Below are 8,652 nucleotides of genomic sequence, written 5' to 3' on the forward strand. Positions count from 1 at the left end.
TCCAGTGTCAGCATGCCTTACTGGTTGGCATTGTGCTTGGTGAGGGAAGGCTTGCATGCGGCTGCTCGGCCGAAGAAACCCATGTCCTAAAGCTCGTAGAACACGTTTTTTGTGCTGATGTTAATGCCACAGGAGGGTTGGACCAGTTGTAACCAATCGGATTCTATCTTTCATTTTCCAAAGGAGCTCTGAAAAATGAAAGGTGGAATCTGATTGGTTGCTATGGGCAACTAAGCCAGTTCTACTTTCCACCAGTTTTGATATATCTCCCCAAATGAGTCAGCAGAGCTCTGTCAACTTTTAAGCACCTCAGCGCTTGGCGACCCCCGTTCTGTAACTTTACGTGGTCTCAGCTTCATGGCTGAGTTGTGTGGTTCCTAAACGCTTCCACTTCACAGCTGAAGGAGGAATCGCTGTGGAGGCAGAGGCGTAGCTATAGGGGGTGCAGAGGTAGCAGTCGCTACCAGGCCCAGGAGCCTGAGGGGGCCCAAAGACCCTTGTGCCACATAAGAAGACACCGGTATTGCTGGTCAAGTTACACCTCTGGCTGGAGGGAAGGGGTTAGGTCAAAAATTTGGCATGGGATGGGGGAGGGGGGTCGTTTCAGTTTTTGCCTCATGCAGCACAAAGGCAATGTACTTCTCTGTCCCCTGGCTACAAAGCACTGAGGGAAGAGGGGCCCAAGCGAAACTCTTGCACCAGGGCCCATGAGCCTTTAGCTACACCCCTGCTAGGAGGGAAGACATTTTACAAACTGACATGTTGCAGTGGAGTCTCCCTATTTAAAGGACCAGGCTAGAATTCAGTGAGCTGTAAAGACAGGCTGTATGGTTAGGTGCTGGATTTTATACACCTGCGGCAATAGGACTAAATGAGACTCCTAAACTCAGTGATTAAGATGTGTGTGCCAATACTTTTGTCCATATAGAAGCACATTTATCAAGCTCATCTGTTTTTAGGCCTAAAATTAGACGTATTTCATTCGGCTGTCTTTCTTTTGCAGAGTATTTATTAAAAGTCGCACAGCCGTTGACTCTGTGTATTTTAATAGGCTGACCTCTGGTGGTTGTTTTTCAGTATGACGGGTTCATATTCACTTAGATTGGTCTAGTTTATTTGCGCATGAAAAAGTCTAATCTTTGTGGAGAAAAGTCGCATGTCTTCCGGAAACTGCAGCTTTTAATGCACAAAAAGCTGCTCTTCATGACTGAACACAGACGAAGAAACGTACGCCAGCCCTGGGTTGAAGCAGAAATTACACTGTTTTTGTGATAAATGGAGGCGCAAAAAGTCCCACCTACATAAATAGGTCGTAGAAGAAAGCTGTAGAATCAATCTAAAAAAATCGAAATAGTCCAACGAGGCGCAAAACAGGCAAAATTTTAGTAGAAAATACGACTAAAAACAGGCGCAAACACTTTAGTAAATGTGCCCCATAGTGTATGGAGGAGTGGATAATGCTACAGTGCCTGGCAGGAGCGGTGTACAACCAGGGAAACACCATTGCCACACTGAAAGCTCCTCCAACATCTCACTGTGGAACCAGCATAAATAAAGATTAGGGCAAGTCCTGACGTGGTGGAATTGCTACAGATATGCGCTTTAAACTCCACACTGCAAACCTGCTGCAGCCATCAGGACGGGCAGCAGTGGAACATGTGGCAATAAGGATGAGTTCACATGACGCAGAACTGCTTGGATCCCAATCCCAGCTATTTCAGTGGTAAGTTTGGATGTGGGTTTGGTTTAGGCTACTTTCACACTAGCGTTCGTCGGTCCGCTCGTGAGCTCCGTTTGAAGGAGCTCACGAGCGGACCCGAACGCAGCCGTCCAGCCCTGATGCAGTCTGAATGGATGCGGATCCGCTCAGACTGCATCAGTCTGGCGGCGTTCAGCCTCCGCTCCGCTCCGCTCCGCTCGCCTCCGCACAGACAGGCGGACAGCTGAACGCTGCTTGCAGCGTTCGGGTGTCCGCCTGGCCGTGCGGAGGCGTGCGGATCCGTCCAGACTTACAATGTAAGTCAATGGGGACGGATCCGTTTGAAGATGCCACAATATGGCTCAATCTTCAGGCGGATCCGTCCCCCATTGACTTTACATTGAAAGTCTGGACGGATCCATACGAGGCTATTTTCACACTTAGCTGTTATATGCTAAAAATAATGCAGACGGATCCGTTCTGAATGGAGCCTCCATCTGCATTATTATGATCGGATCCGTTCAGAACGGATCCGATCGAACGCTAGTGTGAAAGTAGCCTTAAATAGTTTTTAAATACGCAGATAGGAATACCGGACTAATTCTCTGAAGTCTCACGCTGCTTCGGGTGATATGAGGTTAGCCTACACAGAGCCAATACATTTTAATGCTGTACGGAAACAGCATTAAAAACAAAGTTTGTGAACGAATTGACCTCGGATTCATTATCCGAAGTTCATTTCGCTCGATCCTACGTATAATCTCTGTGTGATTTTCGGTGTGGAATCCCTGCCAGTGAACACACCGAAAAAGCTCAGTGTGAACTTCCTGCTGCAGATTTTCAGATCCACGTCGTTCTCGGTATGTTGCAGAAAAGCTGGGAGTTTCACACAGAATCGTGCGGATGTCGCCTACAGTAAGACATTTCAGTGGTTCATCAGGAGGAAGGGAGATTTCTGTGTAAGCTGCAGATTCTGTCTCATTTGACGGGAGGAATATTGCAGCATGCACCGTCATAATGAGAGCCCCCCATTATTAGTGGGGTCCATTGGGAGCCTTAGGTGTCTGGCATCCGATCCGGCACCGCTTCACGGTTTGGGTATATGATGGTACGGATGTGTACAGAACAGTTGAGCTATTACGTGATCACAGCCATTGATATATATTACACTTCACCAAGTGCGGTACTTGAGCTCCATCTGCTCAGCCAGATGTACAGTACAGACCAAAAGTTTGGACACACCTTCTCATTCAAAGAGTTTTTCTCTATTTTCATGACTATAAAAATTGTAGATTCACACTGAAGGCATCAAAACTATGAATTAACACATGTGGAATTATATACATAACAAACAAGTGTGAAACAACTAAAAATATGTCATATTCTAGGTTCTTCAAAGTAGCCACCTTTTGCTTTGATTACTGCTTTGCACACTCTTGGCATTCTCTTGATGAGCTTCAAGAGTTAGTCACCTGAAATGGTTTTCACTTCACAGGTATGCCCGCTCAGGTTTAATAAGTGGGATTTCTTGCCTTATAAATGGGGTTGGGACCATCAGTTGCGTTGAGGAGAAGTCAGGTAGATACACAGCTGATAGTCCTACTGAATAGACTGTTAGAATTTGTATTATGGCAAGAAAAAAGCAGCTGAGTAAAGAAAAACGAGCCGAAAAATTGGGAAAACTTTGAAAGTAAGGGCTATTTGACCATGAAGGAGAGTGATGGGGTGCTGTGCCAGATGACCTGGCCTCCACAGTCACCGGACCTGAACCCAATCGAGATGGTTTGGAGTGAGCTGAACCACAGAGTGAAGGCAAAAGGGCCAACAAGTGCTAAGCATCTCTGGGAACTCCTTCAAGACTGTTGGAAGACCATTTCAGGTGACTACCTCTTAAAGCTCATCAAGAGAATGCCAAGAGTGTGCAAAGCAGTAATCAAAGCAAAAGGTGTCTACTTTGAAGAACCTAGAATATGACATATTTTCAGTTGTTTCACACTTTTTTGTTATGTATATAATTCCACATGTGTTAATTCATAGTTGTGATGCCTTCAGTGTGAATCTACAATTTTCATAGTCATGAAAATAAAGAAAACTCTTTGAATGAGAAGGTGTGTCCAAACTTTTGGTCTCTACTGTATGTCTCCACTGCTGTGTCCCTGGATGATACCATGAGGCCATAATACACTGGGTTTGGATTACATCACTGGAAGGAAACTTCTGAATGTTCCAGACCTCATGTAGCTGCTACGTCTGCACTGCAGCGGATGATGGGGTAATAGGTATGACATGGGGCTGCTGTCCGTGGTCCTGGAATTGATGAGTGGGTCGAGGAAGATTAGTTTCCTGGGTCAGGAGCTGGATGCAGTATAGCATCTGGGATCTGCAAGACTTCAAGGACCATTTTAGAGGAGCAATAGGAACCTTTGTCAATTTGCGATACACAAGTGGAGTCCATTTTTCCCGTAGAACAATTTATTTGAATTAGTGGGTCTTGCAGAAAAAACTGACAAAGATAAAACATGCTGCAATTTTCACTAAAGATTGCCAATGTGAATACACCCATCGAATTAAAGGGGTCAATGTGGGTGCTGTCTGTTCTCAACTCGGACAGCACCCAGTTGGAAACATCACTCATGTGAAATCTAGTGTTGAGCGAAGTGAGTTTTGAATGCTTCATCATAAGTCGCTTTGTTACAAAACTTCTGAATAATACTGTACGGAGATTCGTCTCCGTACAGTATTGGCTCCGATGAGCCGAAGTAAGGCTACTTTCACATTAGCGTTTTTTGTGGATCCATCATGGATCAGCAAAAACGCTCTCATTGCCATAATACAACCGCATGCATCTGTCATGAACGGATCCGGTTGCATTATCTTTAACATACCCAAGGCGGATCAGTCATGAACTCCATTGAAAGTCAATGGGGGACGGATCCGTTTTCTATTATGTCAGATTGTGTCAGAGAACACAGATCCATCCCCATTGACTTACATTGTGTTTCAGGACAGATCCGTCTTGCTCCGCACCACATCGCGGACAGAAAAACACTGCTTGCAGCGTTATTCTATCCGCAATGGGAATGCAACCAAATAGAACAGGATGCCTTTTGGTGCACTCCGTTTCATTCAGTGACAATGAATGGGGACAAAACGGAAGCGTTTTCTTTCGCTATTGAGACCTTATTTATGACTGATCTCAATAGCGGAATTGAAAACACTAGTGTGAAAGTAGCTTAAGTTATTCACGAAGTCGCGCGTGACTTCGTTGAATAACTTTGGTAGTAGATTTTTAAAGTGGAAAGCTACTTTAAAACTTGAAAGCGAACTCGGCTTTGGTTCAGACTAGTACCTCAGAACAGAAGCCGAGTTCGGTTTCAAGTTTTAAAGTAACTTTCCACTTTACAAATGAAAGCCGTCCATGTGTCCTCAACTGACCAGTGCCCTACTGACTTACCTAACCTCCTCTCCATATCTGTCATTTAAATCAGTTTAAGGCCTCATGCACACGACTGTATGTATTTTACAGTCCGCAAAATGCATATACTGTCCACGTGCCATCTGCATATTTTGAGGAGCCATCCGTGCGCTGTCCGCATACGTATGTCTGTTCTGCAAATATAGAGCATGTCCTATTCTGCAAACAAACTGCAGATGGCGCACAGACGGTATCCTTATTTTGCAAATCGTAAAATACATACGGTCATGAGCATGAGGCCTAATGGCGTTCTCAGGACATAGATCAGATATCCATGAAAGCTTCATCTGTGGGGCTGTGACTTCCAGAACCCTCAGCACGATGACGGCAGGAGCGCTGTGCCCCTTCGTTATTCATAAGTATCAGGAGCATCACATGCTTTATTTTGTCATCGAGGTGTTGGATGGAGTCACAGTGACGTCACACTGCACAAATATTTGATAGAATTGTTTATTTTAAAAAGGTACAAATTATTTTCATCAAACAGCTAAAACACACTAAAAATAACACAATACATCCTGTAAGAAGGAACAAGGAGCCGTCTTTGACGGAAGATACATGTCACCGAGGTTCCTGGCCTCGGTGAGGTAAGAACCGGGTTTTTTCCTGAAGTGTCAGGTCTGTAGTGCAATCTGACACTTCAACTGTTAGAATGGCTATAAAGCCAATCCGGGCCGGTTCTTATTGGGAGCAGCCAAAGAGCAGGGTGGGTGGCTGTTCCCCACGGTTCCAGGCCGGGTTTTGGCTGGAATATAAAAAACCCAGCCAGCATGCTCAGGGGGTAAATTATCCTCCATGACAGAGGAGCTGAGGAGTCTGTGGTTTGGAGACACTGAGTCATCTGTTTGTGTGAGCCATAGGCTGGGGAAACAGGCCACTAAAGACTGCTGCGGACTCTGGGTGAAAATCATCTGCTGACCAGGTGACGTCTTTTTGCACTGTGAACTTTGTGCGGTGTGAACAGGCACCAAAACTGAACACTTTCTTTTGGCTTGTTTTCTGGCTATGTGTGAATAAACACTGAACTTTGATTTAAACCTTGTTTTTTGCCTCTGTACTGCGTCCGCTTACCCTGCCTACCAAAGCGAATCCCCACATTTGGTGTCGGATGCGGGCAAACGCAGTGAGGCAGGCCTGAAGGCCGAAAAAGTTTTTGTTTATCCGGGCACAAGTGCATGTCCTACATTAAGCCGGCAGGGTTACGACCCGTATCCCCTGACAAAATGGAGGCGGTCGTGAAGGCCCTCGTGGAGGCTAACTTGCAGCAGCGGGAGGCTAACAAGCAGCAACAAGAAACGAACCAGCTGCTATTGCAACATGTGATGGCGTTGCAGGCGTCAGGAGCGTCCCAGAATGTCCACGATGCCCGGAAAGCTGTCCGCGCGGCGATTCCGAAGATGACCCCCTCGGATGACGTCGAGACCTATCTGGCGGTCTTCGAAAAAGTGGCCGTGAGGGAAAAGTTATCCCGAGACCAGTGGGCTGAGGTCGTTGCTCCGTTCCTAGCGTCCGGTCCCCAGCAAGTATTGTTTGATCTCCCCGATGATCAGGCGGCCGACTACCCGACAGTAAAAGGTGAGATCCTGGCGAGACTCTGGGTGAATGTATTGGTCCGGGCCCAGAGGGTGCATCGGTGGGAATTTAACCCGGCTGAACCCGCTAGACCACAATATTATAATCTGCTCAAGCCGTGGAAGGAAAGGGAAACCTGTACGGAAGACAGCCCACGACCAGGGTTCCTAGGGGAAGCGATTTTGGCCCCTCAGTCTGAAGCAGGGGAAGCGGCTGTCACAGTGAAAATTGCTGACAGCCTCTCCTCTAAACAGGCTCAGGAAGCCAGGGAGTTCATTAGTCGGAATACGGATGTGTTCTCAGACCTCCCTGGACGCACGTCCGTAATCCGGCATGACATTGTCACTGAGCCTCAGGCGAAAGTCCGGTTAAAACCGTACCGGGTACCCGAGGCTAGGCGACAAGCCATCACGGAGGAAGTGCAGCTAATGCTCCAGCTGGGTGTCATCGAGGAGTCAAAAAGTGAGTGGGCCAGTCCGATAGTATTAATACCCAAGCCAGACGGGACATTGCGGTTTTGTAATGACTTCCGCAAACTTAATGAGGTGTCCAAGTTTGACGCGTATCCCATGCCCCGAGTGGATGAGCTTATTGAAAAGTTGGGCCAAGCCCGGTATTTTTCTGTGTTGGACCTCACCAAAGGGTACTGGCAGGTACCCTTGACTGAGGCTGCCAAAGAAAAAACGGCTTTCGTCACGCCAGAGGGGTTGTATCAGTACAAGGTATTACCCTTTGGTCTACATGGCGCTCCCGCCACGTTTCAAAGGTTAATGGATATTGTACTCCGTCCACATCGTCGATACGCTTCAGCGTACCTGGACGATATCGTTGTCCATAGCACCGACTGGGAAAGTCACTTGCCTAAAGTCCAGGCTGTAGTGGACTCCCTTAGGAAGGCTGGCTTAACTGCTAACCCAAAAAAGTGCTCGATAGGGTTAGAAGAGACCAAGTACCTGGGGTATGTCATTGGGCGCGGAGTGATTAAACCTCAGGTGAACAAAATTGAGGCAATTAGGAATTGGCCCCGACCTGTCTCTACTCGGCAAGTAAAGTCGTTCCTCGGTATGGTGGGGTACTATATGAGGTTTGTCCCCAATTTTGCTACAGTCGCCGCACCATTGACAGGCCTTTTGAAGGGACGCAAGTCAGTGACGGTCCACTGGAATGAGCAGGCGGAAAAGGCTTTCTCCGCTTTGAAGTCGGCTCTGTGTGGGTCCCCGGTTTTGGTGACGCCCGACTTCAAAAGGGAGTTTATAGTGCAGACCGATGCCTCAGAGGTAGGTCTCGGTGCTGTACTATCTCAAGATATTGACGGGGAGGAGCATCCCGTTGTTTTCCTCAGCCGGAAGCTCACCCCAGCCGAGACTAGGTACAGTATAGTGGAGAGAGAGTGCCTGGCCATCAAGTGGGCACTCGAGTCTCTCCGCTACTACCTTTTGGGGAGAAGGTTCCGTCTGGTGACCGACCACTCCCCTTTGAAATGGATGAGCCAGGCCAAAGAGAGGAATGCTCGGGTCACCAGGTGGTTCTTATCTTTGCAAAATTTTAAGTTTTCCGTGGAACACAGGGCAGGCAGGTTACAGGGAAACGCGGATGCCCTATCCCGCGTACACTGTCTGGCAAGTGTTCCCCCCCTCAGGGTTGAAAAAAGGGGGGAGGTATGTAAGAAGGAACAAGGAGCCGTCTTTGACGGAAGATACGTGTCACCGAGGTTCCTGGCCTCGGTGAGGTAAGAACCGGGTTTTTTCCTGAAGTGTCAGGTCTGTAGTGCAATCTGACACTTCAACTGTTAGAATGGCTGTAAAGCCAATCCGGGCCGGTTCTTATTGGGAGCAGCCAAAGAGCAGGGTGGGTGGCTGTTCCCCACGGTTCCAGGCCGGGTTTTGGCTGGAATATAAAAAACCCA

This window comes from Bufo gargarizans, chromosome 8 (assembly GCF_014858855.1).
Source record: "Bufo gargarizans isolate SCDJY-AF-19 chromosome 8, ASM1485885v1, whole genome shotgun sequence".
NCBI classification, from domain to species: Eukaryota; Metazoa; Chordata; class Amphibia; order Anura; family Bufonidae; genus Bufo; species Bufo gargarizans.